The 27,500-nt window shown below is 44.4% G+C and overlaps 59 non-coding genes across 59 annotated transcripts; 13 read left to right on the forward strand and 46 right to left on the reverse strand.

The window, feature by feature from the left end:
- Positions 1-81: 81 nt before the first annotated feature.
- On the reverse strand, positions 82-153 carry TRNAA-UGC (transfer RNA alanine (anticodon UGC)). Its single transcript has one exon. It is a non-coding gene; the product is annotated as a tRNA-Ala (tRNA).
- A 129-nt stretch (positions 154-282) lies between these two features.
- TRNAY-GUA (transfer RNA tyrosine (anticodon GUA)) lies at positions 283-368 on the reverse strand. The gene is given in 2 exon segments: positions 283-318; positions 332-368. It is a non-coding gene; the product is annotated as a tRNA-Tyr (tRNA).
- Positions 369-1,365: 997 nt separating this feature from the next.
- TRNAM-CAU (transfer RNA methionine (anticodon CAU)) lies at positions 1,366-1,438 on the forward strand. Its single transcript has one exon. It is a non-coding gene; the product is annotated as a tRNA-Met (tRNA).
- A 199-nt stretch (positions 1,439-1,637) lies between these two features.
- Positions 1,638-1,709, reverse strand: TRNAA-UGC (transfer RNA alanine (anticodon UGC)). The gene has a single exon. It is a non-coding gene; the product is annotated as a tRNA-Ala (tRNA).
- Positions 1,710-1,838: 129 nt separating this feature from the next.
- On the reverse strand, positions 1,839-1,924 carry TRNAY-GUA (transfer RNA tyrosine (anticodon GUA)). The gene is given in 2 exon segments: positions 1,839-1,874; positions 1,888-1,924. It is a non-coding gene; the product is annotated as a tRNA-Tyr (tRNA).
- Positions 1,925-2,692: 768 nt separating this feature from the next.
- On the reverse strand, positions 2,693-2,764 carry TRNAA-UGC (transfer RNA alanine (anticodon UGC)). Its single transcript has one exon. It is a non-coding gene; the product is annotated as a tRNA-Ala (tRNA).
- A 429-nt stretch (positions 2,765-3,193) lies between these two features.
- On the reverse strand, positions 3,194-3,265 carry TRNAA-CGC (transfer RNA alanine (anticodon CGC)). Its single transcript has one exon. It is a non-coding gene; the product is annotated as a tRNA-Ala (tRNA).
- A 129-nt stretch (positions 3,266-3,394) lies between these two features.
- TRNAY-GUA (transfer RNA tyrosine (anticodon GUA)) lies at positions 3,395-3,480 on the reverse strand. Its single transcript is given in 2 exon segments — positions 3,395-3,430; positions 3,444-3,480. It is a non-coding gene; the product is annotated as a tRNA-Tyr (tRNA).
- A 768-nt stretch (positions 3,481-4,248) lies between these two features.
- Positions 4,249-4,320, reverse strand: TRNAA-UGC (transfer RNA alanine (anticodon UGC)). Its single transcript has one exon. It is a non-coding gene; the product is annotated as a tRNA-Ala (tRNA).
- Positions 4,321-4,477: 157 nt separating this feature from the next.
- On the forward strand, positions 4,478-4,550 carry TRNAM-CAU (transfer RNA methionine (anticodon CAU)). The gene has a single exon. It is a non-coding gene; the product is annotated as a tRNA-Met (tRNA).
- Positions 4,551-4,749: 199 nt separating this feature from the next.
- Positions 4,750-4,821, reverse strand: TRNAA-UGC (transfer RNA alanine (anticodon UGC)). The gene has a single exon. It is a non-coding gene; the product is annotated as a tRNA-Ala (tRNA).
- A 129-nt stretch (positions 4,822-4,950) lies between these two features.
- TRNAY-GUA (transfer RNA tyrosine (anticodon GUA)) lies at positions 4,951-5,036 on the reverse strand. Its single transcript is given in 2 exon segments — positions 4,951-4,986; positions 5,000-5,036. It is a non-coding gene; the product is annotated as a tRNA-Tyr (tRNA).
- A 768-nt stretch (positions 5,037-5,804) lies between these two features.
- On the reverse strand, positions 5,805-5,876 carry TRNAA-UGC (transfer RNA alanine (anticodon UGC)). Its single transcript has one exon. It is a non-coding gene; the product is annotated as a tRNA-Ala (tRNA).
- Positions 5,877-6,506: 630 nt separating this feature from the next.
- Positions 6,507-6,592, reverse strand: TRNAY-GUA (transfer RNA tyrosine (anticodon GUA)). Its single transcript is given in 2 exon segments — positions 6,507-6,542; positions 6,556-6,592. It is a non-coding gene; the product is annotated as a tRNA-Tyr (tRNA).
- Positions 6,593-7,360: 768 nt separating this feature from the next.
- TRNAA-UGC (transfer RNA alanine (anticodon UGC)) lies at positions 7,361-7,432 on the reverse strand. The gene has a single exon. It is a non-coding gene; the product is annotated as a tRNA-Ala (tRNA).
- A 157-nt stretch (positions 7,433-7,589) lies between these two features.
- Positions 7,590-7,662, forward strand: TRNAM-CAU (transfer RNA methionine (anticodon CAU)). Its single transcript has one exon. It is a non-coding gene; the product is annotated as a tRNA-Met (tRNA).
- Positions 7,663-7,861: 199 nt separating this feature from the next.
- On the reverse strand, positions 7,862-7,933 carry TRNAA-UGC (transfer RNA alanine (anticodon UGC)). The gene has a single exon. It is a non-coding gene; the product is annotated as a tRNA-Ala (tRNA).
- Positions 7,934-8,062: 129 nt separating this feature from the next.
- On the reverse strand, positions 8,063-8,148 carry TRNAY-GUA (transfer RNA tyrosine (anticodon GUA)). The gene is given in 2 exon segments: positions 8,063-8,098; positions 8,112-8,148. It is a non-coding gene; the product is annotated as a tRNA-Tyr (tRNA).
- A 768-nt stretch (positions 8,149-8,916) lies between these two features.
- Positions 8,917-8,988, reverse strand: TRNAA-UGC (transfer RNA alanine (anticodon UGC)). Its single transcript has one exon. It is a non-coding gene; the product is annotated as a tRNA-Ala (tRNA).
- A 630-nt stretch (positions 8,989-9,618) lies between these two features.
- TRNAY-GUA (transfer RNA tyrosine (anticodon GUA)) lies at positions 9,619-9,704 on the reverse strand. Its single transcript is given in 2 exon segments — positions 9,619-9,654; positions 9,668-9,704. It is a non-coding gene; the product is annotated as a tRNA-Tyr (tRNA).
- Positions 9,705-10,472: 768 nt separating this feature from the next.
- On the reverse strand, positions 10,473-10,544 carry TRNAA-UGC (transfer RNA alanine (anticodon UGC)). Its single transcript has one exon. It is a non-coding gene; the product is annotated as a tRNA-Ala (tRNA).
- Positions 10,545-10,701: 157 nt separating this feature from the next.
- On the forward strand, positions 10,702-10,774 carry TRNAM-CAU (transfer RNA methionine (anticodon CAU)). Its single transcript has one exon. It is a non-coding gene; the product is annotated as a tRNA-Met (tRNA).
- A 199-nt stretch (positions 10,775-10,973) lies between these two features.
- TRNAA-UGC (transfer RNA alanine (anticodon UGC)) lies at positions 10,974-11,045 on the reverse strand. The gene has a single exon. It is a non-coding gene; the product is annotated as a tRNA-Ala (tRNA).
- A 129-nt stretch (positions 11,046-11,174) lies between these two features.
- TRNAY-GUA (transfer RNA tyrosine (anticodon GUA)) lies at positions 11,175-11,260 on the reverse strand. The gene is given in 2 exon segments: positions 11,175-11,210; positions 11,224-11,260. It is a non-coding gene; the product is annotated as a tRNA-Tyr (tRNA).
- Positions 11,261-12,028: 768 nt separating this feature from the next.
- Positions 12,029-12,100, reverse strand: TRNAA-UGC (transfer RNA alanine (anticodon UGC)). The gene has a single exon. It is a non-coding gene; the product is annotated as a tRNA-Ala (tRNA).
- Positions 12,101-12,257: 157 nt separating this feature from the next.
- Positions 12,258-12,330, forward strand: TRNAM-CAU (transfer RNA methionine (anticodon CAU)). Its single transcript has one exon. It is a non-coding gene; the product is annotated as a tRNA-Met (tRNA).
- Positions 12,331-12,529: 199 nt separating this feature from the next.
- Positions 12,530-12,601, reverse strand: TRNAA-CGC (transfer RNA alanine (anticodon CGC)). The gene has a single exon. It is a non-coding gene; the product is annotated as a tRNA-Ala (tRNA).
- Positions 12,602-12,730: 129 nt separating this feature from the next.
- On the reverse strand, positions 12,731-12,816 carry TRNAY-GUA (transfer RNA tyrosine (anticodon GUA)). The gene is given in 2 exon segments: positions 12,731-12,766; positions 12,780-12,816. It is a non-coding gene; the product is annotated as a tRNA-Tyr (tRNA).
- Positions 12,817-13,584: 768 nt separating this feature from the next.
- On the reverse strand, positions 13,585-13,656 carry TRNAA-UGC (transfer RNA alanine (anticodon UGC)). The gene has a single exon. It is a non-coding gene; the product is annotated as a tRNA-Ala (tRNA).
- A 157-nt stretch (positions 13,657-13,813) lies between these two features.
- TRNAM-CAU (transfer RNA methionine (anticodon CAU)) lies at positions 13,814-13,886 on the forward strand. Its single transcript has one exon. It is a non-coding gene; the product is annotated as a tRNA-Met (tRNA).
- A 199-nt stretch (positions 13,887-14,085) lies between these two features.
- On the reverse strand, positions 14,086-14,157 carry TRNAA-UGC (transfer RNA alanine (anticodon UGC)). Its single transcript has one exon. It is a non-coding gene; the product is annotated as a tRNA-Ala (tRNA).
- Positions 14,158-14,286: 129 nt separating this feature from the next.
- TRNAY-GUA (transfer RNA tyrosine (anticodon GUA)) lies at positions 14,287-14,372 on the reverse strand. Its single transcript is given in 2 exon segments — positions 14,287-14,322; positions 14,336-14,372. It is a non-coding gene; the product is annotated as a tRNA-Tyr (tRNA).
- A 768-nt stretch (positions 14,373-15,140) lies between these two features.
- On the reverse strand, positions 15,141-15,212 carry TRNAA-UGC (transfer RNA alanine (anticodon UGC)). Its single transcript has one exon. It is a non-coding gene; the product is annotated as a tRNA-Ala (tRNA).
- A 157-nt stretch (positions 15,213-15,369) lies between these two features.
- TRNAM-CAU (transfer RNA methionine (anticodon CAU)) lies at positions 15,370-15,442 on the forward strand. Its single transcript has one exon. It is a non-coding gene; the product is annotated as a tRNA-Met (tRNA).
- A 199-nt stretch (positions 15,443-15,641) lies between these two features.
- On the reverse strand, positions 15,642-15,713 carry TRNAA-UGC (transfer RNA alanine (anticodon UGC)). The gene has a single exon. It is a non-coding gene; the product is annotated as a tRNA-Ala (tRNA).
- Positions 15,714-15,842: 129 nt separating this feature from the next.
- Positions 15,843-15,928, reverse strand: TRNAY-GUA (transfer RNA tyrosine (anticodon GUA)). Its single transcript is given in 2 exon segments — positions 15,843-15,878; positions 15,892-15,928. It is a non-coding gene; the product is annotated as a tRNA-Tyr (tRNA).
- Positions 15,929-16,696: 768 nt separating this feature from the next.
- Positions 16,697-16,768, reverse strand: TRNAA-UGC (transfer RNA alanine (anticodon UGC)). Its single transcript has one exon. It is a non-coding gene; the product is annotated as a tRNA-Ala (tRNA).
- A 157-nt stretch (positions 16,769-16,925) lies between these two features.
- Positions 16,926-16,998, forward strand: TRNAM-CAU (transfer RNA methionine (anticodon CAU)). The gene has a single exon. It is a non-coding gene; the product is annotated as a tRNA-Met (tRNA).
- Positions 16,999-17,197: 199 nt separating this feature from the next.
- TRNAA-UGC (transfer RNA alanine (anticodon UGC)) lies at positions 17,198-17,269 on the reverse strand. The gene has a single exon. It is a non-coding gene; the product is annotated as a tRNA-Ala (tRNA).
- A 129-nt stretch (positions 17,270-17,398) lies between these two features.
- On the reverse strand, positions 17,399-17,484 carry TRNAY-GUA (transfer RNA tyrosine (anticodon GUA)). Its single transcript is given in 2 exon segments — positions 17,399-17,434; positions 17,448-17,484. It is a non-coding gene; the product is annotated as a tRNA-Tyr (tRNA).
- A 768-nt stretch (positions 17,485-18,252) lies between these two features.
- Positions 18,253-18,324, reverse strand: TRNAA-UGC (transfer RNA alanine (anticodon UGC)). The gene has a single exon. It is a non-coding gene; the product is annotated as a tRNA-Ala (tRNA).
- A 157-nt stretch (positions 18,325-18,481) lies between these two features.
- On the forward strand, positions 18,482-18,554 carry TRNAM-CAU (transfer RNA methionine (anticodon CAU)). Its single transcript has one exon. It is a non-coding gene; the product is annotated as a tRNA-Met (tRNA).
- Positions 18,555-18,753: 199 nt separating this feature from the next.
- TRNAA-UGC (transfer RNA alanine (anticodon UGC)) lies at positions 18,754-18,825 on the reverse strand. The gene has a single exon. It is a non-coding gene; the product is annotated as a tRNA-Ala (tRNA).
- A 129-nt stretch (positions 18,826-18,954) lies between these two features.
- TRNAY-GUA (transfer RNA tyrosine (anticodon GUA)) lies at positions 18,955-19,040 on the reverse strand. The gene is given in 2 exon segments: positions 18,955-18,990; positions 19,004-19,040. It is a non-coding gene; the product is annotated as a tRNA-Tyr (tRNA).
- A 767-nt stretch (positions 19,041-19,807) lies between these two features.
- Positions 19,808-19,879, reverse strand: TRNAA-UGC (transfer RNA alanine (anticodon UGC)). Its single transcript has one exon. It is a non-coding gene; the product is annotated as a tRNA-Ala (tRNA).
- Positions 19,880-20,036: 157 nt separating this feature from the next.
- TRNAM-CAU (transfer RNA methionine (anticodon CAU)) lies at positions 20,037-20,109 on the forward strand. Its single transcript has one exon. It is a non-coding gene; the product is annotated as a tRNA-Met (tRNA).
- Positions 20,110-20,308: 199 nt separating this feature from the next.
- TRNAA-UGC (transfer RNA alanine (anticodon UGC)) lies at positions 20,309-20,380 on the reverse strand. The gene has a single exon. It is a non-coding gene; the product is annotated as a tRNA-Ala (tRNA).
- A 983-nt stretch (positions 20,381-21,363) lies between these two features.
- TRNAA-UGC (transfer RNA alanine (anticodon UGC)) lies at positions 21,364-21,435 on the reverse strand. Its single transcript has one exon. It is a non-coding gene; the product is annotated as a tRNA-Ala (tRNA).
- A 429-nt stretch (positions 21,436-21,864) lies between these two features.
- Positions 21,865-21,936, reverse strand: TRNAA-CGC (transfer RNA alanine (anticodon CGC)). Its single transcript has one exon. It is a non-coding gene; the product is annotated as a tRNA-Ala (tRNA).
- Positions 21,937-22,065: 129 nt separating this feature from the next.
- On the reverse strand, positions 22,066-22,151 carry TRNAY-GUA (transfer RNA tyrosine (anticodon GUA)). Its single transcript is given in 2 exon segments — positions 22,066-22,101; positions 22,115-22,151. It is a non-coding gene; the product is annotated as a tRNA-Tyr (tRNA).
- Positions 22,152-23,148: 997 nt separating this feature from the next.
- On the forward strand, positions 23,149-23,221 carry TRNAM-CAU (transfer RNA methionine (anticodon CAU)). Its single transcript has one exon. It is a non-coding gene; the product is annotated as a tRNA-Met (tRNA).
- A 199-nt stretch (positions 23,222-23,420) lies between these two features.
- Positions 23,421-23,492, reverse strand: TRNAA-CGC (transfer RNA alanine (anticodon CGC)). The gene has a single exon. It is a non-coding gene; the product is annotated as a tRNA-Ala (tRNA).
- A 983-nt stretch (positions 23,493-24,475) lies between these two features.
- Positions 24,476-24,547, reverse strand: TRNAA-UGC (transfer RNA alanine (anticodon UGC)). Its single transcript has one exon. It is a non-coding gene; the product is annotated as a tRNA-Ala (tRNA).
- Positions 24,548-24,704: 157 nt separating this feature from the next.
- TRNAM-CAU (transfer RNA methionine (anticodon CAU)) lies at positions 24,705-24,777 on the forward strand. Its single transcript has one exon. It is a non-coding gene; the product is annotated as a tRNA-Met (tRNA).
- Positions 24,778-24,976: 199 nt separating this feature from the next.
- TRNAA-UGC (transfer RNA alanine (anticodon UGC)) lies at positions 24,977-25,048 on the reverse strand. Its single transcript has one exon. It is a non-coding gene; the product is annotated as a tRNA-Ala (tRNA).
- Positions 25,049-25,177: 129 nt separating this feature from the next.
- Positions 25,178-25,263, reverse strand: TRNAY-GUA (transfer RNA tyrosine (anticodon GUA)). Its single transcript is given in 2 exon segments — positions 25,178-25,213; positions 25,227-25,263. It is a non-coding gene; the product is annotated as a tRNA-Tyr (tRNA).
- A 767-nt stretch (positions 25,264-26,030) lies between these two features.
- On the reverse strand, positions 26,031-26,102 carry TRNAA-UGC (transfer RNA alanine (anticodon UGC)). The gene has a single exon. It is a non-coding gene; the product is annotated as a tRNA-Ala (tRNA).
- A 157-nt stretch (positions 26,103-26,259) lies between these two features.
- TRNAM-CAU (transfer RNA methionine (anticodon CAU)) lies at positions 26,260-26,332 on the forward strand. The gene has a single exon. It is a non-coding gene; the product is annotated as a tRNA-Met (tRNA).
- A 199-nt stretch (positions 26,333-26,531) lies between these two features.
- TRNAA-UGC (transfer RNA alanine (anticodon UGC)) lies at positions 26,532-26,603 on the reverse strand. The gene has a single exon. It is a non-coding gene; the product is annotated as a tRNA-Ala (tRNA).
- Positions 26,604-27,500: the final 897 nt, after the last annotated feature.

Raw genomic sequence — 27,500 nt, forward strand, 5'->3', positions numbered from 1 at the left:
AACTGCATGACAAACTTCTTCTTTCTGCATGATGGCAGGCTAGCCTTCTGGAAAAAAGCCAAGATAAGGAACAGAGGCTCCTGGAGATGCCGGGGATTGAACCCGGGACCTCATACATGCAAAGCATGCGCTCTACCACTGAGCTACATCCCCACTTTTGCACTCGAGCTGTTTGATGGATGCAAGGAATCCCTGAAACCCAGGGACTGCAAAGTCTCGATCATAATCAATGGAAGGTATTGTTTGAATAAAAGTGAAAGATATGGAAATCGAAGCAAAAAATCCTTCGAGCCGGATTTGAACCAGCGACCTAAGGATGTCTGACTTTATGCTACAGTCCTCCGCTCTACCAACTGAGCTATCGAAGGAGTGGCTGAAGTATCTTTCAGCGCTGTAATTATCTCTCGCTCAAGAAAGGTTGTGGGGGTGGGGATCAGGAGCAGATCGATGAAAATCATGAACATTACCTGCAGCTCCCTCTCAAAGTCACCAGTTCTTAGAGCACACGGTAAGGTACGTCTTATCACCCCAAAGGAGGATTTCAGACCAAAGTTCATGTTCTGTCTTGGCTTGGGGATAAGCAGGGGTGCTCCAAATTTCAATTTTACAGAAAGGAAAGGAACTTTGATACAAAGACCTTGGGCAGCATTGGTGGCAAATGGATGGCTGCGCGGAACCATGAAAGAAATGACAGAAAGTTATGGGAGTCATTACTACGCACCCAGCATCAAGAACGTGCATTTTGGATGCATTTTCAAAAGGAAAGAGAACGGAAAAATCTGTAGATTGAAGGTGATTGAGATAAACAAAATATTCCGTTTTTCTAAAAGCTACTGTAAAGAGTCTCTGGTTTAGAAGAAGAACCCTTACCAATGATCAAGAGAGATGCGACAGATTTCTATCATCAAAGCATTATGGTTGTCAAGATGAATCATCACTTTGATGTCTTCAACAAGTAGGATTCTTTTGATCTATAATCATCAAAAATGAGATAGCCCCATTTCATGGGATTTTTCAAGGCAAACGTCTGACAGATTAAGCGGGGTCCTCATCCCGGTTGGAGGACATATCTCTTCCTTCATCATGATGCCAGCCTAGCTTTCGGCCCAAAATCCAAGGTAAGCATGGCAAAAGTCTGGAGATGCCGGGGATTGAACCCAGGGCCTCATACATGCAAAGCATGCGCTCTACCACTGAGCTACATCCCCACTTCTGCAAGGTTTGACTGTATGATTGGAAACCCTGCATTGAACCGACGGCCACATCACCCCATTCGACTCTGCAGTATACAATGTCAGTCAGGAAAATCCTTCAGCCTTGTACCTGGATGATCTTCATGGTCTTATGTACAGATGCCTATATACAGCCTTCTTAGCGCAGTAGGCAGCGCGTCAGTCTCATAATCTGAAGGTCCTGAGTTCGATCCTCAGAGAGGGCATTTATTTCCTTCTTTTGGAATGCAAAATTCTCCGATTTTCTTGAAATGCGCAAACTATGCCTAGTTCAAAGATTTTTCCAAAGCAAATGTCTGACTATTTAAGTGGGGCTCTCACCCCAACTGCATGACAAACTTCTTCTTTCTGCATGATGGCAGGCTAGCCTTCTGGAAAAAAGCCAAGATAAGGAACAGAGGCTCCTGGAGATGCCGGGGATTGAACCCGGGACCTCATACATGCAAAGCATGCGCTCTACCACTGAGCTACATCCCCACTTTTGCACTCGAGCTGTTTGATGGATGCAAGGAATCCCTGAAACCCAGGGACTGCAAAGTCTCGATCATAATCAATGGAAGGTATTGTTTGAATAAAAGTGAAAGATATGGAAATCGAAGCAAAAAATCCTTCGAGCCGGATTTGAACCAGCGACCTAAGGATGTCTGACTTTATGCTACAGTCCTCCGCTCTACCAACTGAGCTATCGAAGGAGTGGCTGAAGTATCTTTCAGCGCTGTAATTATCTCTCGCTCAAGAAAGGTTGTGGGGGTGGGGATCAGGAGCAGATCGATGAAAATCATGAACATTACCTGCAGCTCCCTCTCAAAGTCACCAGTTCTTAGAGCACACTGTAAGGTACGTCTTATCACCCCAAAGGAGGATTTCAGACCAAAGTTCATGTTCTGTCTTGGCTTGGGGATAAGCAGGGGTGCTCCAAATTTCAATTTTACAGAAAGGAAAGGAACTTTGATACAAAGACCTTGGGCAGCATTGGTGGCAAATGGATGGCTGCGCGGAACCATGAAAGAAATGACAGAAAGTTATGGGAGTCATTACTACGCACCCAGCATCAAGAACGTGCATTTTGGATGCATTTTCAAAAGGAAAGAGAACGGAAAAATCTGTAGATTGAAGGTGATTGAGATAAACAAAATATTCCGTTTTTCTAAAAGCTACTGTAAAGAGTCTCTGGTTTAGAAGAAGAACCCTTACCAATGATCAAGAGAGATGCGACAGATTTCTATCATCAAAGCATTATGGTTGTCAAGATGAATCATCACTTTGATGTCTTCAACAAGTAGGATTCTTTTGATCTATAATCATCAAAAATGAGATAGCCCCATTTCATGGGATTTTTCAAGGCAAACGTCTGACAGATTAAGCGGGGTCCTCATCCCGGTTGGAGGACATATCTCTTCCTTCATCATGATGCCAGCCTAGCTTTCGGCCCAAAATCCAAGGTAAGCATGGCAAAAGTCTGGAGATGCCGGGGATTGAACCCGGGGCCTCATACATGCAAAGCATGCGCTCTACCACTGAGCTACATCCCCACTTCTGCAAGGTTTGACTGTATGATTGGAAACCCTGCATTGAACCGACGGCCACATCACCCCATTCGACTCTGCGGTATACAATGTCAGTCAGGAAAATCCTTCAGCCTTGTACCTGGATGATCTTCATGGTCTTATGTACAGATGCCTATATACAGTCTTCTTAGCGCAGTAGGCAGCGCGTCAGTCTCATAATCTGAAGGTCCTGAGTTCGATCCTCAGAGAGGGCATTTATTTCCTTCTTTTGGAATGCAAAATTCTCCGATTTTCTTGAAATGCGCAAACTATGCCTAGTTCAAAGATTTTTCCAAAGCAAATGTCTGACTATTTAAGTGGGGCTCTCACCCCAACTGCATGACAAACTTCTTCTTTCTGCATGATGGCAGGCTAGCCTTCTGGAAAAAAGCCAAGATAAGGAACAGAGGCTCCTGGAGATGCCGGGGATTGAACCCGGGACCTCATACATGCGAAGCATGCGCTCTACCACTGAGCTACATCCCCACTTTTGCCCTCGAGCTGTTTGATGGATGCAAGGAATCCCTGAAACCCAGGGACTGCAAAGTCTCGATCATAATCAATGGAAGGTATTGTTTGAATAAAAGTGAAATATATGGAAATCGAAGCAAAAAATCCTTCGAGCCGGATTTGAACCAGCGACCTAAGGATGTCTGACTTTATGCTACAGTCCTCCGCTCTACCAACTGAGCTATCGAAGGAGTGGCTGAAGTATCTTTCAGCGCTGTAATTATCTCTCGCTCAAGAAAGGTTGTGGGGGTGGGGATCAGGAGCAGATCGATGAAAATCATGAACATTACCTGCAGCTCCCTCTCAAAGTCACCAGTTCTTAGAGCACACTGTAAGGTACGTCTTATCACCCCAAAGGAGGATTTCAGACCAAAGTTCATGTTCTGTCTTGGCTTGGGGATAAGCAGGGGTGCTCCAAATTTCAATTTTACAGAAAGGAAAGGAACTTTGATACAAAGACCTTGGGCAGCATTGGTGGCAAATGGATGGCTGCGCGGAACCATGAAAGAAATGACAGAAAGTTATGGGAGTCATTACTACGCACCCAGCATCAAGAACGTGCATTTTGGATGCATTTTCAAAAGGAAAGAGAACGGAAAAATCTGTAGATTGAAGGTGATTGAGATAAACAAAATATTCCGTTTTTCTAAAAGCTACTGTAAAGAGTCTCTGGTTTAGAAGAAGAACCCTTACCAATGATCAAGAGAGATGCGACAGATTTCTATCATCAAAGCATTATGGTTGTCAAGATGAATCATCACTTTGATGTCTTCAACAAGTAGGATTCTTTTGATCTATAATCATCAAAAATGAGATAGCCCCATTTCATGGGATTTTTCAAGGCAAACGTCTGACAGATTAAGCGGGGTCCTCATCCCGGTTGGAGGACATATCTCTTCCTTCATCATGATGCCAGCCTAGCTTTCGGCCCAAAATCCAAGGTAAGCATGGCAAAAGTCTGGAGATGCCGGGGATTGAACCCGGGGCCTCATACATGCAAAGCATGCGCTCTACCACTGAGCTACATCCCCACTTCTGCAAGGTTTGACTGTATGATTGGAAACCCTGCATTGAACCGACGGCCACATCACCCCATTCGACTCTGCAGTATACAATGTCAGTCAGGAAAATCCTTCAGCCTTGTACCTGGATGATCTTCATGGTCTTATGTACAGATGCCTATATACAGCCTTCTTAGCGCAGTAGGCAGCGCGTCAGTCTCATAATCTGAAGGTCCTGAGTTCGATCCTCAGAGAGGGCATTTATTTCCTTCTTTTGGAATGCAAAATTCTCCGATTTTCTTGAAATGCGCAAACTATGCCTAGTTCAAAGATTTTTCCAAAGCAAATGTCTGACTATTTAAGTGGGGCTCTCACCCCAACTGCATGACAAACTTCTTCTTTCTGCATGATGGCAGGCTAGCCTTCTGGAAAAAAGCCAAGATAAGGAACAGAGGCTCCTGGAGATGCCGGGGATTGAACCCGGGACCTCATACATGCAAAGCATGCGCTCTACCACTGAGCTACATCCCCACTTTTGCACTCGAGCTGTTTGATGGATGCAAGGAATCCCTGAAACCCAGGGACTGCAAAGTCTCGATCATAATCAATGGAAGGTATTGTTTGAATAAAAGTGAAAGATATGGAAATCGAAGCAAAAAATCCTTCGAGCCGGATTTGAACCAGCGACCTAAGGATGTCTGACTTTATGCTACAGTCCTCCGCTCTACCAACTGAGCTATCGAAGGAGTGGCTGAAGTATCTTTCAGCGCTGTAATTATCTCTCGCTCAAGAAAGGTTGTGGGGGTGGGGATCAGGAGCAGATCGATGAAAATCATGAACATTACCTGCAGCTCCCTCTCAAAGTCACCAGTTCTTAGAGCACACTGTAAGGTACGTCTTATCACCCCAAAGGAGGATTTCAGACCAAAGTTCATGTTCTGTCTTGGCTTGGGGATAAGCAGGGGTGCTCCAAATTTCAATTTTACAGAAAGGAAAGGAACTTTGATACAAAGACCTTGGGCAGCATTGGTGGCAAATGGATGGCTGCGCGGAACCATGAAAGAAATGACAGAAAGTTATGGGAGTCATTACTACGCACCCAGCATCAAGAACGTGCATTTTGGATGCATTTTCAAAAGGAAAGAGAACGGAAAAATCTGTAGATTGAAGGTGATTGAGATAAACAAAATATTCCGTTTTTCTAAAAGCTACTGTAAAGAGTCTCTGGTTTAGAAGAAGAACCCTTACCAATGATCAAGAGAGATGCGACAGATTTCTATCATCAAAGCATTATGGTTGTCAAGATGAATCATCACTTTGATGTCTTCAACAAGTAGGATTCTTTTGATCTATAATCATCAAAAATGAGATAGCCCCATTTCATGGGATTTTTCAAGGCAAACGTCTGACAGATTAAGCGGGGTCCTCATCCCGGTTGGAGGACATATCTCTTCCTTCATCATGATGCCAGCCTAGCTTTCGGCCCAAAATCCAAGGTAAGCATGGCAAAAGTCTGGAGATGCCGGGGATTGAACCCGGGGCCTCATACATGCAAAGCATGCGCTCTACCACTGAGCTACATCCCCACTTCTGCAAGGTTTGACTGTATGATTGGAAACCCTGCATTGAACCGACGGCCACATCACCCCATTCGACTCTGCAGTATACAATGTCAGTCAGGAAAATCCTTCAGCCTTGTACCTGGATGATCTTCATGGTCTTATGTACAGATGCCTATATACAGTCTTCTTAGCGCAGTAGGCAGCGCGTCAGTCTCATAATCTGAAGGTCCTGAGTTCGATCCTCAGAGAGGGCATTTATTTCCTTCTTTTGGAATGCAAAATTCTCCGATTTTCTTGAAATGCGCAAACTATGCCTAGTTCAAAGATTTTTCCAAAGCAAATGTCTGACTATTTAAGTGGGGCTCTCACCCCAACTGCATGACAAACTTCTTCTTTCTGCATGATGGCAGGCTAGCCTTCTGGAAAAAAGCCAAGATAAGGAACAGAGGCTCCTAGAGATGCCGGGGATTGAACCCGGGACCTCATACATGCGAAGCATGCGCTCTACCACTGAGCTACATCCCCACTTTTGCCCTCGAGCTGTTTGATGGATGCAAGGAATCCCTGAAACCCAGGGACTGCAAAGTCTCGATCATAATCAATGGAAGGTATTGTTTGAATAAAAGTGAAATATATGGAAATCGAAGCAAAAAATCCTTCGAGCCGGATTTGAACCAGCGACCTAAGGATGTCTGACTTTATGCTACAGTCCTCCGCTCTACCAACTGAGCTATCGAAGGAGTGGCTGAAGTATCTTTCAGCGCTGTAATTATCTCTCGCTCAAGAAAGGTTGTGGGGGTGGGGATCAGGAGCAGATCGATGAAAATCATGAACATTACCTGCAGCTCCCTCTCAAAGTCACCAGTTCTTAGAGCACACTGTAAGGTACGTCTTATCACCCCAAAGGAGGATTTCAGACCAAAGTTCATGTTCTGTCTTGGCTTGGGGATAAGCAGGGGTGCTCCAAATTTCAATTTTACAGAAAGGAAAGGAACTTTGATACAAAGACCTTGGGCAGCATTGGTGGCAAATGGATGGCTGCGCGGAACCATGAAAGAAATGACAGAAAGTTATGGGAGTCATTACTACGCACCCAGCATCAAGAACGTGCATTTTGGATGCATTTTCAAAAGGAAAGAGAACGGAAAAATCTGTAGATTGAAGGTGATTGAGATAAACAAAATATTCCGTTTTTCTAAAAGCTACTGTAAAGAGTCTCTGGTTTAGAAGAAGAACCCTTACCAATGATCAAGAGAGATGCGACAGATTTCTATCATCAAAGCATTATGGTTGTCAAGATGAATCATCACTTTGATGTCTTCAACAAGTAGGATTCTTTTGATCTATAATCATCAAAAATGAGATAGCCCCATTTCATGGGATTTTTCAAGGCAAACGTCTGACAGATTAAGCGGGGTCCTCATCCCGGTTGGAGGACATATCTCTTCCTTCATCATGATGCCAGCCTAGCTTTCGGCCCAAAATCCAAGGTAAGCATGGCAAAAGTCTGGAGATGCCGGGGATTGAACCCGGGGCCTCATACATGCAAAGCATGCGCTCTACCACTGAGCTACATCCCCACTTCTGCAAGGTTTGACTGTATGATTGGAAACCCTGCATTGAACCGACGGCCACATCACCCCATTCGACTCTGCAGTATACAATGTCAGTCAGGAAAATCCTTCAGCCTTGTACCTGGATGATCTTCATGGTCTTATGTACAGATGCCTATATACAGCCTTCTTAGCGCAGTAGGCAGCGCGTCAGTCTCATAATCTGAAGGTCCTGAGTTCGATCCTCAGAGAGGGCATTTATTTCCTTCTTTTGGAATGCAAAATTCTCCGATTTTCTTGAAATGCGCAAACTATGCCTAGTTCAAAGATTTTTCCAAAGCAAATGTCTGACTATTTAAGTGGGGCTCTCACCCCAACTGCATGACAAACTTCTTCTTTCTGCATGATGGCAGGCTAGCCTTCTGGAAAAAAGCCAAGATAAGGAACAGAGGCTCCTGGAGATGCCGGGGATTGAACCCGGGACCTCATACATGCAAAGCATGCGCTCTACCACTGAGCTACATCCCCACTTTTGCACTCGAGCTGTTTGATGGATGCAAGGAATCCCTGAAACCCAGGGACTGCAAAGTCTCGATCATAATCAATGGAAGGTATTGTTTGAATAAAAGTGAAAGATATGGAAATCGAAGCAAAAAATCCTTCGAGCCGGATTTGAACCAGCGACCTAAGGATGTCTGACTTTATGCTACAGTCCTCCGCTCTACCAACTGAGCTATCGAAGGAGTGGCTGAAGTATCTTTCAGCGCTGTAATTATCTCTCGCTCAAGAAAGGTTGTGGGGGTGGGGATCAGGAGCAGATCGATGAAAATCATGAACATTACCTGCAGCTCCCTCTCAAAGTCACCAGTTCTTAGAGCACACTGTAAGGTACGTCTTATCACCCCAAAGGAGGATTTCAGACCAAAGTTCATGTTCTGTCTTGGCTTGGGGATAAGCAGGGGTGCTCCAAATTTCAATTTTACAGAAAGGAAAGGAACTTTGATACAAAGACCTTGGGCAGCATTGGTGGCAAATGGATGGCTGCGCGGAACCATGAAAGAAATGACAGAAAGTTATGGGAGTCATTACTACGCACCCAGCATCAAGAACGTGCATTTTGGATGCATTTTCAAAAGGAAAGAGAACGGAAAAATCTGTAGATTGAAGGTGATTGAGATAAACAAAATATTCCGTTTTTCTAAAAGCTACTGTAAAGAGTCTCTGGTTTAGAAGAAGAACCCTTACCAATGATCAAGAGAGATGCGACAGATTTCTATCATCAAAGCATTATGGTTGTCAAGATGAATCATCACTTTGATGTCTTCAACAAGTAGGATTCTTTTGATCTATAATCATCAAAAATGAGATAGCCCCATTTCATGGGATTTTTCAAGGCAAACGTCTGACAGATTAAGCGGGGTCCTCATCCCGGTTGGAGGACATATCTCTTCCTTCATCATGATGCCAGCCTAGCTTTCGGCCCAAAATCCAAGGTAAGCATGGCAAAAGTCTGGAGATGCCGGGGATTGAACCCGGGGCCTCATACATGCAAAGCATGCGCTCTACCACTGAGCTACATCCCCACTTCTGCAAGGTTTGACTGTATGATTGGAAACCCTGCATTGAACCGACGGCCACATCACCCCATTCGACTCTGCAGTATACAATGTCAGTCAGGAAAATCCTTCAGCCTTGTACCTGGATGATCTTCATGGTCTTATGTACAGATGCCTATATACAGTCTTCTTAGCGCAGTAGGCAGCGCGTCAGTCTCATAATCTGAAGGTCCTGAGTTCGATCCTCAGAGAGGGCATTTATTTCCTTCTTTTGGAATGCAAAATTCTCCGATTTTCTTGAAATGCGCAAACTATGCCTAGTTCAAAGATTTTTCCAAAGCAAATGTCTGACTATTTAAGTGGGGCTCTCACCCCAACTGCATGACAAACTTCTTCTTTCTGCATGATGGCAGGCTAGCCTTCTGGAAAAAAGCCAAGATAAGGAACAGAGGCTCCTAGAGATGCCGGGGATTGAACCCGGGACCTCATACATGCGAAGCATGCGCTCTACCACTGAGCTACATCCCCACTTTTGCCCTCGAGCTGTTTGATGGATGCAAGGAATCCCTGAAACCCAGGGACTGCAAAGTCTCGATCATAATCAATGGAAGGTATTGTTTGAATAAAAGTGAAATATATGGAAATCGAAGCAAAAAATCCTTCGAGCCGGATTTGAACCAGCGACCTAAGGATGTCTGACTTTATGCTACAGTCCTCCGCTCTACCAACTGAGCTATCGAAGGAGTGGCTGAAGTATCTTTCAGCGCTGTAATTATCTCTCGCTCAAGAAAGGTTGTGGGGGTGGGGATCAGGAGCAGATCGATGAAAATCATGAACATTACCTGCAGCTCCCTCTCAAAGTCACCAGTTCTTAGAGCACACTGTAAGGTACGTCTTATCACCCCAAAGGAGGATTTCAGACCAAAGTTCATGTTCTGTCTTGGCTTGGGGATAAGCAGGGGTGCTCCAAATTTCAATTTTACAGAAAGGAAAGGAACTTTGATACAAAGACCTTGGGCAGCATTGGTGGCAAATGGATGGCTGCGCGGAACCATGAAAGAAATGACAGAAAGTTATGGGAGTCATTACTACGCACCCAGCATCAAGAACGTGCATTTTGGATGCATTTTCAAAAGGAAAGAGAACGGAAAAATCTGTAGATTGAAGGTGATTGAGATAAACAAAATATTCCGTTTTTCTAAAAGCTACTGTAAAGAGTCTCTGGTTTAGAAGAAGAACCCTTACCAATGATCAAGAGAGATGCGACAGATTTCTATCATCAAAGCATTATGGTTGTCAAGATGAATCATCACTTTGATGTCTTCAACAAGTAGGATTCTTTTGATCTATAATCATCAAAAATGAGATAGCCCCATTTCATGGGATTTTTCAAGGCAAACGTCTGACAGATTAAGCGGGGTCCTCATCCCGGTTGGAGGACATATCTCTTCCTTCATCATGATGCCAGCCTAGCTTTCGGCCCAAAATCCAAGGTAAGCATGGCAAAAGTCTGGAGATGCCGGGGATTGAACCCGGGGCCTCATACATGCAAAGCATGCGCTCTACCACTGAGCTACATCCCCACTTCTGCAAGGTTTGACTGTATGATTGGAAACCCTGCATTGAACCGACGGCCACATCACCCCATTCGACTCTGCAGTATACAATGTCAGTCAGGAAAATCCTTCAGCCTTGTACCTGGATGATCTTCATGGTCTTATGTACAGATGCCTATATACAGCCTTCTTAGCGCAGTAGGCAGCGCGTCAGTCTCATAATCTGAAGGTCCTGAGTTCGATCCTCAGAGAGGGCATTTATTTCCTTCTTTTGGAATGCAAAATTCTCCGATTTTCTTGAAATGCGCAAACTATGCCTAGTTCAAAGATTTTTCCAAAGCAAATGTCTGACTATTTAAGTGGGGCTCTCACCCCAACTGCATGACAAACTTCTTCTTTCTGCATGATGGCAGGCTAGCCTTCTGGAAAAAAGCCAAGATAAGGAACAGAGGCTCCTGGAGATGCCGGGGATTGAACCCGGGACCTCATACATGCAAAGCATGCGCTCTACCACTGAGCTACATCCCCACTTTTGCACTCGAGCTGTTTGATGGATGCAAGGAATCCCTGAAACCCAGGGACTGCAAAGTCTCGATCATAATCAATGGAAGGTATTGTTTGAATAAAAGTGAAAGATATGGAAATCGAAGCAAAAAATCCTTCGAGCCGGATTTGAACCAGCGACCTAAGGATGTCTGACTTTATGCTACAGTCCTCCGCTCTACCAACTGAGCTATCGAAGGAGTGGCTGAAGTATCTTTCAGCGCTGTAATTATCTCTCGCTCAAGAAAGGTTGTGGGGGTGGGGATCAGGAGCAGATCGATGAAAATCATGAACATTACCTGCAGCTCCCTCTCAAAGTCACCAGTTCTTAGAGCACACTGTAAGGTACGTCTTATCACCCCAAAGGAGGATTTCAGACCAAAGTTCATGTTCTGTCTTGGCTTGGGGATAAGCAGGGGTGCTCCAAATTTCAATTTTACAGAAAGGAAAGGAACTTTGATACAAAGACCTTGGGCAGCATTGGTGGCAAATGGATGGCTGCGCGGAACCATGAAAGAAATGACAGAAAGTTATGGGAGTCATTACTACGCACCCAGCATCAAGAACGTGCATTTTGGATGCATTTTCAAAAGGAAAGAGAACGGAAAAATCTGTAGATTGAAGGTGATTGAGATAAACAAAATATTCCGTTTTTCTAAAAGCTACTGAAAAGAGTCTCTGGTTTAGAAGAAGAACCCTTACCAATGATCAAGAGAGATGCGACAGATTTCTATCATCAAAGCATTATGGTTGTCAAGATGAATCATCACTTTGATGTCTTCAACAAGTAGGATTCTTTTGATCTATAATCATCAAAAATGAGATAGCCCCATTTCATGGGATTTTTCAAGGCAAACGTCTGACAGATTAAGCGGGGTCCTCATCCCGGTTGGAGGACATATCTCTTCCTTCATCATGATGCCAGCCTAGCTTTCGGCCCAAAATCCAAGGTAAGCATGGCAAAAGTCTGGAGATGCCGGGGATTGAACCCGGGGCCTCATACATGCAAAGCATGCGCTCTACCACTGAGCTACATCCCCACTTCTGCAAGGTTTGACTGTATGATTGGAAACCCTGCATTGAACCGACGGCCACATCACCCCATTCGACTCTGCAGTATACAATGTCAGTCAGGAAAATCCTTCAGCCTTGTACCTGGATGATCTTCATGGTCTTATGTACAGATGCCTATATACAGCCTTCTTAGCGCAGTAGGCAGCGCGTCAGTCTCATAATCTGAAGGTCCTGAGTTCGATCCTCAGAGAGGGCATTTATTTCCTTCTTTTGGAATGCAAAATTCTCCGATTTTCTTGAAATGCGCAAACTATGCCTAGTTCAAAGATTTTTCCAAAGCAAATGTCTGACTATTTAAGTGGGGCTCTCACCCCAACTGCATGACAAACTTCTTCTTTCTGCATGATGGCAGGCTAGCCTTCTGGAAAAAAGCCAAGATAAGGAACAGAGGCTCCTGGAGATGCCGGGGATTGAACCCGGGACCTCATACATGCGAAGCATGCGCTCTACCACTGAGCTACATCCCCACTTTTGCACTCGAGCTGTTTGATGGATGCAAGGAATCCCTGAAACCCAGGGACTGCAAAGTCTCGATCATAATCAATGGAAGGTATTGTTTGAATAAAAGTGAAAGATATGGAAATCGAAGCAAAAAATCCTTCGAGCCGGATTTGAACCAGCGACCTAAGGATGTCTGACTTTATGCTACAGTCCTCCGCTCTACCAACTGAGCTATCGAAGGAGTGGCTGAAGTATCTTTCAGCGCTGTAATTATCTCTCGCTCAAGAAAGGTTGTGGGGGTGGGGATCAGGAGCAGATCGATGAAAATCATGAACATTACCTGCAGCTCCCTCTCAAAGTCACCAGTTCTTAGAGCACACTGTAAGGTACGTCTTATCACCCCAAAGGAGGATTTCAGACCAAAGTTCATGTTCTGTCTTGGCTTGGGGATAAGCAGGGGTGCTCCAAATTTCAATTTTACAGAAAGGAAAGGAACTTTGATACAAAGACCTTGGGCAGCATTGGTGGCAAATGGATGGCTGCGCGGAACCATGAAAGAAATGACAGAAAGTTATGGGAGTCATTACTACGCACCCAGCATCAAGAACGTGCATTTTGGATGCATTTTCAAAAGGAAAGAGAACGGAAAAATCTGTAGATTGAAGGTGATTGAGATAAACAAAATATTCCGTTTTTCTAAAAGCTACTGTAAAGAGTCTCTGGTTTAGAAGAAGAACCCTTACCAATGATCAAGAGAGATGCGACAGATTTCTATCATCAAAGCATTATGGTTGTCAAGATGAATCATCACTTTGATGTCTTCAACAAGTAGGATTCTTTTGATCTATAATCATCAAAAATGAGATAGCCCCATTTCATGGGATTTTTCAAGGCAAACGTCTGACAGATTAAGCGGGGTCCTCATCCCGGTTGGAGGACATATCTCTTCCTTCATCATGATGCCAGCCTAGCTTTCGGCCCAAAATCCAAGGTAAGCATGGCAAAAGTCTGGAGATGCCGGGGATTGAACCCGGGGCCTCATACATGCAAAGCATGCGCTCTACCACTGAGCTACATCCCCACTTCTGCAAGGTTTGACTGTATGATTGGAAACCCTGCATTGAACCGACGGCCACATCACCCCATTCGACTCTGCAGTATACAATGTCAGTCAGGAAAATCCTTCAGCCTTGTACCTGGATGATCTTCATGGTCTTATGTACAGATGCCTATATACAGCCTTCTTAGCGCAGTAGGCAGCGCGTCAGTCTCATAATCTGAAGGTCCTGAGTTCGATCCTCAGAGAGGGCATTTATTTCCTTCTTTTGGAATGCAAAATTCTCCGATTTTCTTGAAATGCGCAAACTATGCCTAGTTCAAAGATTTTTCCAAAGCAAATGTCTGACTATTTAAGTGGGGCTCTCACCCCAACTGCATGACAAACTTCTTCTTTCTGCATGATGGCAGGCTAGCCTTCTGGAAAAAAGCCAAGATAAGGAACAGAGGCTCCTGGAGATGCCGGGGATTGAACCCGGGACCTCATACATGCAAAGCATGCGCTCTACCACTGAGCTACATCCCCACTTTTGCACTCGAGCTGTTTGATGGATGCAAGGAATCCCTGAAACCCAGGGACTGCAAAGTCTCGATCATAATCAATGGAAGGTATTGTTTGAATAAAAGTGAAAGATATGGAAATCGAAGCAAAAAATCCTTCGAGCCGGATTTGAACCAGCGACCTAAGGATGTCTGACTTTATGCTACAGTCCTCCGCTCTACCAACTGAGCTATCGAAGGAGTGGCTGAAGTATCTTTCAGCGCTGTAATTATCTCTCGCTCAAGAAAGGTTGTGGGGGTGGGGATCAGGAGCAGATCGATGAAAATCATGAACATTACCTGCAGCTCCCTCTCAAAGTCACCAGTTCTTAGAGCACACTGTAAGGTACGTCTTATCACCCCAAAGGAGGATTTCAGACCAAAGTTCATGTTCTGTCTTGGCTTGGGGATAAGCAGGGGTGCTCCAAATTTCAATTTTACAGAAAGGAAAGGAACTTTGATACAAAGACCTTGGGCAGCATTGGTGGCAAATGGATGGCTGCGCGGAACCATGAAAGAAATGACAGAAAGTTATGGGAGTCATTACTACGCACCCAGCATCAAGAACGTGCATTTTGGATGCATTTTCAAAAGGAAAGAGAACGGAAAAATCTGTAGATTGAAGGTGATTGAGATAAACAAAATATTCCGTTTTTCTAAAAGCTACTGTAAAGAGTCTCTGGTTTAGAAGAAGAACCCTTACCAATGATCAAGAGAGATGCGACAGATTTCTATCATCAAAGCATTATGGTTGTCAAGATGAATCATCACTTTGATGTCTTCAACAAGTAGGATTCTTTTGATCTATAATCATCAAAAATGAGATAGCCCCATTTCATGGGATTTTTCAAGGCAAACGTCTGACAGATTAAGCGGGGTCCTCATCCCGGTTGGAGGACATATCTCTTCCTTCATCATGATGCCAGCCTAGCTTTCGGCCCAAAATCCAAGGTAAGCATGGCAAAAGTCTGGAGATGCCGGGGATTGAACCCGGGGCCTCATACATGCAAAGCATGCGCTCTACCACTGAGCTACATCCCCACTTCTGCAAGGTTTGACTGTATGATTGGAAACCCTGCATTGAACCGACGGCCACATCACCCCATTCGACTCTGCAGTATACAATGTCAGTCAGGAAAATCCTTCAGCCTTGTACCTGGATGATCTTCATGGTCTTATGTACAGATGCCTATATACAGCCTTCTTAGCGCAGTAGGCAGCGCGTCAGTCTCATAATCTGAAGGTCCTGAGTTCGATCCTCAGAGAGGGCATTTATTTCCTTCTTTTGGAATGCAAAATTCTCCGATTTTCTTGAAATGCGCAAACTATGCCTAGTTCAAAGATTTTTCCAAAGCAAATGTCTGACTATTTAAGTGGGGCTCTCACCCCAACTGCATGACAAACTTCTTCTTTCTGCATGATGGCAGGCTAGCCTTCTGGAAAAAAGCCAAGATAAGGAACAGAGGCTCCTGGAGATGCCGGGGATTGAACCCGGGACCTCATACATGCAAAGCATGCGCTCTACCACTGAGCTACATCCCCACTTTTGCACTCGAGCTGTTTGATGGATGCAAGGAATCCCTGAAACCCAGGGACTGCAAAGTCTCGATCATAATCAATGGAAGGTATTGTTTGAATAAAAGTGAAAGATATGGAAATCGAAGCAAAAAATCCTTCGAGCCGGATTTGAACCAGCGACCTAAGGATGTCTGACTTTATGCTACAGTCCTCCGCTCTACCAACTGAGCTATCGAAGGAGTGGCTGAAGTATCTTTCAGCGCTGTAATTATCTCTCGCTCAAGAAAGGTTGTGGGGGTGGGGATCAGGAGCAGATCGATGAAAATCATGAACATTACCTGCAGCTCCCTCTCAAAGTCACCAGTTCTTAGAGCACACTGTAAGGTACGTCTTATCACCCCAAAGGAGGATTTCAGACCAAAGTTCATGTTCTGTCTTGGCTTGGGGATAAGCAGGGGTGCTCCAAATTTCAATTTTACAGAAAGGAAAGGAACTTTGATACAAAGACCTTGGGCAGCATTGGTGGCAAATGGATGGCTGCGCGGAACCATGAAAGAAATGACAGAAAGTTATGGGAGTCATTACTACGCACCCAGCATCAAGAACGTGCATTTTGGATGCATTTTCAAAAGGAAAGAGAACGGAAAAATCTGTAGATTGAAGGTGATTGAGATAAACAAAATATTCCGTTTTTCTAAAAGCTACTGTAAAGAGTCTCTGGTTTAGAAGAAGAACCCTTACCAATGATCAAGAGAGATGCGACAGATTTCTATCATCAAAGCATTATGGTTGTCAAGATGAATCATCACTTTGATGTCTTCAACAAGTAGGATTCTTTTGATCTATAATCATCAAAAATGAGATAGCCCCATTTCATGGGATTTTTCAAGGCAAACGTCTGACAGATTAAGCGGGGTCCTCATCCCGGTTGGAGGACATATCTCTTCCTTCATCATGATGCCAGCCTAGCTTTCGGCCCAAAATCCAAGGTAAGCATGGCAAAAGTCTGGAGATGCCGGGGATTGAACCCGGGGCCTCATACATGCAAAGCATGCGCTCTACCACTGAGCTACATCCCCACTTCTGCAAGGTTTGACTGTATGATTGGAAACCCTGCATTGAACCGACGGCCACATCACCCCATTCGACTCTGCAGTATACAATGTCAGTCAGGAAAATCCTTCAGCCTTGTACCTGGATGATCTTCATGGTCTTATGTACAGATGCCTATATACAGCCTTCTTAGCGCAGTAGGCAGCGCGTCAGTCTCATAATCTGAAGGTCCTGAGTTCGATCCTCAGAGAGGGCATTTATTTCCTTCTTTTGGAATGCAAAATTCTCCGATTTTCTTGAAATGCGCAAACTATGCCTAGTTCAAAGATTTTTCCAAAGCAAATGTCTGACTATTTAAGTGGGGCTCTCACCCCAACTGCATGACAAACTTCTTCTTTCTGCATGATGGCAGGCTAGCCTTCTGGAAAAAAGCCAAGATAAGGAACAGAGGCTCCTGGAGATGCCGGGGATTGAACCCGGGACCTCATACATGCAAAGCATGCGCTCTACCACTGAGCTACATCCCCACTTTTGCACTCGAGCTGTTTGATGGATGCAAGGAATCCCTGAAACCCAGGGACTGCAAAGTCTCGATCATAATCAATGGAAGGTATTGTTTGAATAAAAGTGAAAGATATGGAAATCGAAGCAAAAAATCCTTCGAGCCGGATTTGAACCAGCGACCTAAGGATGTCTGACTTTATGCTACAGTCCTCCGCTCTACCAACTGAGCTATCGAAGGAGTGGCTGAAGTATCTTTCAGCGCTGTAATTATCTCTCGCTCAAGAAAGGTTGTGGGGGTGGGGATCAGGAGCAGATCGATGAAAATCATGAACATTACCTGCAGCTCCCTCTCAAAGTCACCAGTTCTTAGAGCACACTGTAAGGTACGTCTTATCACCCCAAAGGAGGATTTCAGACCAAAGTTCATGTTCTGTCTTGGCTTGGGGATAAGCAGGGGTGCTCCAAATTTCAATTTTACAGAAAGGAAAGGAACTTTGATACAAAGACCTTGGGCAGCATTGGTGGCAAATGGATGGCTGCGCGGAACCATGAAAGAAATGACAGAAAGTTATGGGAGTCATTACTACGCACCCAGCATCAAGAACGTGCATTTTGGATGCATTTTCAAAAGGAAAGAGAACGGAAAAATCTGTAGATTGAAGGTGATTGAGATAAACAAAATATTCCGTTTTTCTAAAAGCTACTGTAAAGAGTCTCTGGTTTAGAAGAAGAACCCTTACCAATGATCAAGAGAGATGCAACAGATTTCTATCATCAAAGCATTATGGTTGTCAAGATGAATCATCACTTTGATGTCTTCAACAAGTAGGATTCTTTTGATCTATAATCATCAAAAATGAGATAGCCCCATTTCATGGGATTTTTCAAGGCAAACGTCTGACAGATTAAGCGGGGTCCTCATCCCGGTTGGAGGACATATCTCTTCCTTCATCATGATGCCAGCCTAGCTTTCGGCCCAAAATCCAAGGTAAGCATGGCAAAAGTCTGGAGATGCCGGGGATTGAACCCGGGGCCTCATACATGCAAAGCATGCGCTCTACCACTGAGCTACATCCCCACTTCTGCAAGGTTTGACTGTATGATTGGAAACCCTGCATTGAACCGACGGCCACATCACCCCATTCGACTCTGCAGTATACAATGTCAGTCAGGAAAATCCTTCAGCCTTGTACCTGGATGATCTTCATGGTCTTATGTACAGATGCCTATATACAGCCTTCTTAGCGCAGTAGGCAGCGCGTCAGTCTCATAATCTGAAGGTCCTGAGTTCGATCCTCAGAGAGGGCATTTATTTCCTTCTTTTGGAATGCAAAATTCTCCGATTTTCTTGAAATGCGCAAACTATGCCTAGTTCAAAGATTTTTCCAAAGCAAATGTCTGACTATTTAAGTGGGGCTCTCACCCCAACTGCATGACAAACTTCTTCTTTCTGCATGATGGCAGGCTAGCCTTCTGGAAAAAAGCCAAGATAAGGAACAGAGGCTCCTGGAGATGCCGGGGATTGAACCCGGGACCTCATACATGCAAAGCATGCGCTCTACCACTGAGCTACATCCCCACTTTTGCACTCGAGCTGTTTGATGGATGCAAGGAATCCCTGAAACCCAGGGACTGCAAAGTCTCGATCATAATCAATGGAAGGTATTGTTTGAATAAAAGTGAAAGATATGGAAATCGAAGCAAAAAATCCTTCGAGCCGGATTTGAACCAGCGACCTAAGGATGTCTGACTTTATGCTACAGTCCTCCGCTCTACCAACTGAGCTATCGAAGGAGTGGCTGAAGTATCTTTCAGCGCTGTAATTATCTCTCGCTCAAGAAAGGTTGTGGGGGTGGGGATCAGGAGCAGATCGATGAAAATCATGAACATTACCTGCAGCTCCCTCTCAAAGTCACCAGTTCTTAGAGCACACTGTAAGGTACGTCTTATCACCCCAAAGGAGGATTTCAGACCAAAGTTCATGTTCTGTCTTGGCTTGGGGATAAGCAGGGGTGCTCCAAATTTCAATTTTACAGAAAGGAAAGGAACTTTGATACAAAGACCTTGGGCAGCATTGGTGGCAAATGGATGGCTGCGCGGAACCATGAAAGAAATGACAGAAAGTTATGGGAGTCATTACTACGCACCCAGCATCAAGAACGTGCATTTTGGATGCATTTTCAAAAGGAAAGAGAACGGAAAAATCTGTAGATTGAAGGTGATTGAGATAAACAAAATATTCCGTTTTTCTAAAAGCTACTGTAAAGAGTCTCTGGTTTAGAAGAAGAACCCTTACCAATGATCAATGAGATGCGACAGATTTCTATCATCAAAGCATTATGGTTGTCAAGATGAATCATCACTTTGATGTCTTCAACAAGTAGGATTCTTTTGATCTATAATCATCAAAAATGAGATAGCCCCATTTCATGGGATTTTTCAAGGCAAACGTCTGACAGATTAAGCGGGGTCCTCATCCCGGTTGGAGGACATATCTCTTCCTTCATCATGATGCCAGCCTAGCTTTCGGCCCAAAATCCAAGGTAAGCATGGCAAAAGTCTGGAGATGCCGGGGATTGAACCCGGGGCCTCATACATGCAAAGCATGCGCTCTACCACTGAGCTACATCCCCACTTCTGCAAGGTTTGACTGTATGATTGGAAACCCTGCATTGAACCGACGGCCACATCACCCCATTCGACTCTGCAGTATACAATGTCAGTCAGGAAAATCCTTCAGCCTTGTACCTGGATGATCTTCATGGTCTTATGTACAGATGCCTATATACAGCCTTCTTAGCGCAGTAGGCAGCGCGTCAGTCTCATAATCTGAAGGTCCTGAGTTCGATCCTCAGAGAGGGCATTTATTTCCTTCTTTTGGAATGCAAAATTCTCCGATTTTCTTGAAATGCGCAAACTATGCCTAGTTCAAAGATTTTTCCAAAGCAAATGTCTGACTATTTAAGTGGGGCTCTCACCCCAACTGCATGACAAACTTCTTCTTTCTGCATGATGGCAGGCTAGCCTTCTGGAAAAAAGCCAAGATAAGGAACAGAGGCTCCTGGAGATGCCGGGGATTGAACCCGGGACCTCATACATGCAAAGCATGCGCTCTACCACTGAGCTACATCCCCACTTTTGCACTCGAGCTGTTTGATGGATGCAAGGAATCCCTGAAACCCAGGGACTGCAAAGTCTCGATCATAATCAATGGAAGGTATTGTTTGAATAAAAGTGAAAGATATGGAAATCGAAGCAAAAAATCCTTCGAGCCGGATTTGAACCAGCGACCTAAGGATGTCTGACTTTATGCTACATTCCTCCGCTCTACCAACTGAGCTATCGAAGGAGTGGCTGAAGTATCTTTCAGCGCTGTAATTATCTCTCGCTCAAGAAAGGTTGTGGGGGTGGGGATCAGGAGCAGATCGATGAAAATCATGAACATTACCTGCAGCTCCCTCTCAAAGTCACCAGTTCTTAGAGCACACTGTAAGGTACGTCTTATCACCCCAAAGGAGGATTTCAGACCAAAGTTCATGTTCTGTCTTGGCTTGGGGATAAGCAGGGGTGCTCCAAATTTCAATTTTACAGAAAGGAAAGGAACTTTGATACAAAGACCTTGGGCAGCATTGGTGGCAAATGGATGGCTGCGCGGAACCATGAAAGAAATGACAGAAAGTTATGGGAGTCATTACTACGCACCCAGCATCAAGAACGTGCATTTTGGATGCATTTTCAAAAGGAAAGAGAACGGAAAAATCTGTAGATTGAAGGTGATTGAGATAAACAAAATATTCCGTTTTTCTAAAAGCTACTGTAAAGAGTCTCTGGTTTAGAAGAAGAACCCTTACCAATGATCAAGAGAGATGCGACAGATTTCTATCATCAAAGCATTATGGTTGTCAAGATGAATCATCACTTTGATGTCTTCAACAAGTAGGATTCTTTTGATCTATAATCATCAAAAATGAGATAGCCCCATTTCATGGGATTTTTCAAGGCAAACGTCTGACAGATTAAGCGGGGTCCTCATCCCGGTTGGAGGACATATCTCTTCCTTCATCATGATGCCAGCCTAGCTTTCGGCCCAAAATCCAAGGTAAGCATGGCAAAAGTCTGGAGATGCCGGGGATTGAACCCGGGGCCTCATACATGCAAAGCATGCGCTCTACCACTGAGCTACATCCCCACTTCTGCAAGGTTTGACTGTATGATTGGAAACCCTGCATTGAACCGACGGCCACATCACCCCATTCGACTCTGCAGTATACAATGTCAGTCAGGAAAATCCTTCAGCCTTGTACCTGGATGATCTTCATGGTCTTATGTACAGATGCCTATATACAGCCTTCTTAGCGCAGTAGGCAGCGCGTCAGTCTCATAATCAGAAGGTCCTGAGTTCGATCCTCAGAGAGGGCATTTATTTCCTTCTTTTGGAATGCAAAATTCTCCGATTTTCTTGAAATGCGCAAACTATGCCTAGTTCAAAGATTTTTCCAAAGCAAATGTCTGACTATTTAAGTGGGGCTCTCACCCCAACTGCATGACAAACTTCTTCTTTCTGCATGATGGCAGGCTAGCCTTCTGGAAAAAAGCCAAGATAAGGAACAGAGGCTCCTGGAGATGCCGGGGATTGAACCCGGGACCTCATACATGCGAAGCATGCGCTCTACCACTGAGCTACATCCCCACTTTTGCCCTCGAGCTGTTTGATGGATGCAAGGAATCCCTGAAACCCAGGGACTGCAAAGTCTCGATCATAATCAATGGAAGGTATTGTTTGAATAAAAGTGAAAGATATGGAAATCGAAGCAAAAAATCCTTCGAGCCGGATTTGAACCAGCGACCTAAGGATGTCTGACTTTATGCTACAGTCCTCCGCTCTACCAACTGAGCTATCGAAGGAGTGGCTGAAGTATCTTTCAGCGCTGTAATTATCTCTCGCTCAAGAAAGGTTGTGGGGGTGGGGATCAGGAGCAGATCGATGAAAATCATGAACATTACCTGCAGCTCCCTCTCAAAGTCACCAGTTCTTAGAGCACACTGTAAGGTACATCTTATCACCCCAAAGGAGGATTTCAGACCAAAGTTCATGTTCTGTCTTGGCTTGGGGATAAGCAGGGGTGCTCCAAATTTCAATTTTACAGAAAGGAAAGGAACTTTGATACAAAGACCTTGGGCAGCATTGGTGGCAAATGGATGGCTGCGCGGAACCATGAAAGAAATGACAGAAAGTTATGGGAGTCATTACTACGCACCCAGCATCAAGAACGTGCATTTTGGATGCATTTTCAAAAGGAAAGAGAACGGAAAAATCTGTAGATTGAAGGTGATTGAGATAAACAAAATATTCCGTTTTTCTAAAAGCTACTGTAAAGAGTCTCTGGTTTAGAAGAAGAACCCTTACCAATGATCAAGAGAGATGCGACAGATTTCTATCATCAAAGCATTATGGTTGTCAAGATGAATCATCACTTTGATGTCTTCAACAAGTAGGATTCTTTTGATCTATAATCATCAAAAATGAGATAGCCCCATTTCATGGGATTTTTCAAGGCAAACGTCTGACAGATTAAGCGGGGTCCTCATCCCGGTTGGAGGACATATCTCTTCCTTCATCATGATGCCAGCCTAGCTTTCGGCCCAAAATCCAAGGTAAGCATGGCAAAAGTCTGGAGATGCCGGGGATTGAACCCGGGGCCTCATACATGCAATGCATGTGCTCTACCACTGAGCTACATCCCCACTTCTGCAAGGTTTGACTGTATGATTGGAAACCCTGCATTGAACCGACGGCCACATCACCCCATTCGACTCTGCAGTATACAATGTCAGTCAGGAAAATCCTTCAGCCTTGTACCTGGATGATCTTCATGGTCTTATGTACAGATGCCTATATACAGCCTTCTTAGCGCAGTAGGCAGCGCGTCAGTCTCATAATCTGAAGGTCCTGAGTTCGATCCTCAGAGAGGGCATTTATTTCCTTCTTTTGGAATGCAAAATTCTCCGATTTTCTTGAAATGCGCAAACTATGCCTAGTTCAAAGATTTTTCCAAAGCAAATGTCTGACTATTTAAGTGGGGCTCTCACCCCAACTGCATGACAAACTTCTTCTTTCTGCATGATGGCAGGCTAGCCTTCTGGAAAAAAGCCAAGATAAGGAACAGAGGCTCCTGGAGATGCCGGGGATTGAACCCGGGACCTCATACATGCGAAGCATGCGCTCTACCACTGAGCTACATCCCCACTTTTGCACTCGAGCTGTTTGATGGATGCAAGGAATCCCTGAAACCCAGGGACTGCAAAGTCTCGATCATAATCAATGGAAGGTATTGTTTGAATAAAAGTGAAAGATATGGAAATCGAAGCAAAAAATCCTTCGAGCCGGATTTGAACCAGCGACCTAAGGATGTCTGACTTTATGCTACATTCCTCCGCTCTACCAACTGAGCTATCGAAGGAGTGGCTGAAGTATCTTTCAGCGCTGTAATTATCTCTCGCTCAAGAAAGGTTGTGGGGGTGGGGATCAGGAGCAGATCGATGAAAATCATGAACATTACCTGCAGCTCCCTCTCAAAGTCACCAGTTCTTAGAGCACACTGTAAGGTACGTCTTATCACCCCAAAGGAGGATTTCAGACCAAAGTTCATGTTCTGTCTTGGCTTGGGGATAAGCAGGGGTGCTCCAAATTTCAATTTTACAGAAAGGAAAGGAACTTTGATACAAAGACCTTGGGCAGCATTGGTGGCAAATGGATGGCTGCGCGGAACCATGAAAGAAATGACAGAAAGTTATGGGAGTCATTACTACGCACCCAGCATCAAGAACGTGCATTTTGGATGCATTTTCAAAAGGAAAGAGAACGGAAAAATCTGTAGATTGAAGGTGATTGAGATAAACAAAATATTCCGTTTTTCTAAAAGCTACTGTAAAGAGTCTCTGGTTTAGAAGAAGAACCCTTACCAATGATCAAGAGAGATGCAACAGATTTCTATCATCAAAGCATTATGGTTGTCAAGATGAATCATCACTTTGATGTCTTCAACAAGTAGGATTCTTTTGATCTATAATCATCAAAAATGAGATAGCCCCATTTCATGGGATTTTTCAAGGCAAACGTCTGACAGATTAAGCGGGGTCCTCATCCCGGTTGGAGGACATATCTCTTCCTTCATCATGATGCCAGCCTAGCTTTCGGCCCAAAATCCAAGGTAAGCATGGCAAAAGTCTGGAGATGCCGGGGATTGAACCCGGGGCCTCATACATGCAAAGCATGCGCTCTACCACTGAGCTACATCCCCACTTCTGCAAGGTTTGACTGTATGATTGGAAACCCTGCATTGAACCGACGGCCACATCACCCCATTCGACTCTGCAGTATACAATGTCAGTCAGGAAAATCCTTCAGCCTTGTACCTGGATGATCTTCATGGTCTTATGTACAGATGCCTATATACAGCCTTCTTAGCGCAGTAGGCAGCGCGTCAGTCTCATAATCTGAAGGTCCTGAGTTCGATCCTCAGAGAGGGCATTTATTTCCTTCTTTTGGAATGCAAAATTCTCCGATTTTCTTGAAATGCGCAAACTATGCCTAGTTCAAAGATTTTTCCAAAGCAAATGTCTGACTATTTAAGTGGGGCTCTCACCCCAACTGCATGACAAACTTCTTCTTTCTGCATGATGGCAGGCTAGCCTTCTGGAAAAAAGCCAAGATAAGGAACAGAGGCTCCTGGAGATGCCGGGGATTGAACCCGGGACCTCATACATGCAAAGCATGCGCTCTACCACTGAGCTACATCCCCACTTTTGCACTCGAGCTGTTTGATGGATGCAAGGAATCCCTGAAACCCAGGGACTGCAAAGTCTCGATCATAATCAATGGAAGGTATTGTTTGAATAAAAGTGAAAGATATGGAAATCGAAGCAAAAAATCCTTCGAGCCGGATTTGAACCAGCGACCTAAGGATGTCTGACTTTATGCTACAGTCCTCCGCTCTACCAACTGAGCTATCGAAGGAGTGGCTGAAGTATCTTTCAGCGCTGTAATTATCTCTCGCTCAAGAAAGGTTGTGGGGGTGGGGATCAGGAGCAGATCGATGAAAATCATGAACATTACCTGCAGCTCCCTCTCAAAGTCACCAGTTCTTAGAGCACACTGTAAGGTACGTCTTATCACCCCAAAGGAGGATTTCAGACCAAAGTTCATGTTCTGTCTTGGCTTGGGGATAAGCAGGGGTGCTCCAAATTTCAATTTTACAGAAAGGAAAGGAACTTTGATACAAAGACCTTGGGCAGCATTGGTGGCAAATGGATGGCTGCGCGGAACCATGAAAGAAATGACAGAAAGTTATGGGAGTCATTACTACGCACCCAGCATCAAGAACGTGCATTTTGGATGCATTTTCAAAAGGAAAGAGAACGGAAAAATCTGTAGATTGAAGGTGATTGAGATAAACAAAATATTCCGTTTTTCTAAAAGCTACTGTAAAGAGTCTCTGGTTTAGAAGAAGAACCCTTACCAATGATCAATGAGATGCGACAGATTTCTATCATCAAAGCATTATGGTTGTCAAGATGAATCATCACTTTGATGTCTTCAACAAGTAGGATTCTTTTGATCTATAATCATCAAAAATGAGATAGCCCCATTTCATGGGATTTTTCAAGGCAAACGTCTGACAGATTAAGCGGGGTCCTCATCCCGGTTGGAGGACATATCTCTTCCTTCATCATGATGCCAGCCTAGCTTTCGGCCCAAAATCCAAGGTAAGCATGGCAAAAGTCTGGAGATGCCGGGGATTGAACCCGGGGCCTCATACATGCAAAGCATGCGCTCTACCACTGAGCTACATCCCCACTTCTGCAAGGTTTGACTGTATGATTGGAAACCCTGCATTGAACCGACGGCCACATCACCCCATTCGACTCTGCAGTATACAATGTCAGTCAGGAAAATCCTTCAGCCTTGTACCTGGATGATCTTCATGGTCTTATGTACAGATGCCTATATACAGCCTTCTTAGCGCAGTAGGCAGCGCGTCAGTCTCATAATCTGAAGGTCCTGAGTTCGATCCTCAGAGAGGGCATTTATTTCCTTCTTTTGGAATGCAAAATTCTCCGATTTTCTTGAAATGCGCAAACTATGCCTAGTTCAAAGATTTTTCCAAAGCAAATGTCTGACTATTTAAGTGGGGCTCTCACCCCAACTGCATGACAAACTTCTTCTTTCTGCATGATGGCAGGCTAGCCTTCTGGAAAAAAGCCAAGATAAGGAACAGAGGCTCCTGGAGATGCCGGGGATTGAACCCGGGACCTCATACATGCAAAGCATGCGCTCTACCACTGAGCTACATCCCCACTTTTGCACTCGAGCTGTTTGATGGATGCAAGGAATCCCTGAAACCCAGGGACTGCAAAGTCTCGATCATAATCAATGGAAGGTATTGTTTGAATAAAAGTGAAAGATATGGAAATCGAAGCAAAAAATCCTTCGAGCCGGATTTGAACCAGCGACCTAAGGATGTCTGACTTTATGCTACATTCCTCCGCTCTACCAACTGAGCTATCGAAGGAGTGGCTGAAGTATCTTTCAGCGCTGTAATTATCTCTCGCTCAAGAAAGGTTGTGGGGGTGGGGATCAGGAGCAGATCGATGAAAATCATGAACATTACCTGCAGCTCCCTCTCAAAGTCACCAGTTCTTAGAGCACACTGTAAGGTACGTCTTATCACCCCAAAGGAGGATTTCAGACCAAAGTTCATGTTCTGTCTTGGCTTGGGGATAAGCAGGGGTGCTCCAAATTTCAATTTTACAGAAAGGAAAGGAACTTTGATACAAAGACCTTGGGCAGCATTGGTGGCAAATGGATGGCTGCGCGGAACCATGAAAGAAATGACAGAAAGTTATGGGAGTCATTACTACGCACCCAGCATCAAGAACGTGCATTTTGGATGCATTTTCAAAAGGAAAGAGAACGGAAAAATCTGTAGATTGAAGGTGATTGAGATAAACAAAATATTCCGTTTTTCTAAAAGCTACTGTAAAGAGTCTCTGGTTTAGAAGAAGAACCCTTACCAATGATCAAGAGAGATGCGACAGATTTCTATCATCAAAGCATTATGGTTGTCAAGATGAATCATCACTTTGATGTCTTCAACAAGTAGGATTCTTTTGATCTATAATCATCAAAAATGAGATAGCCCCATTTCATGGGATTTTTCAAGGCAAACGTCTGACAGATTAAGCGGGGTCCTC

This window comes from Triturus cristatus, chromosome 4_1, assembly GCF_964204655.1.
Source record: "Triturus cristatus chromosome 4_1, aTriCri1.1, whole genome shotgun sequence".
Lineage (NCBI taxonomy): Eukaryota > Metazoa > Chordata > Amphibia > Caudata > Salamandridae > Triturus > Triturus cristatus.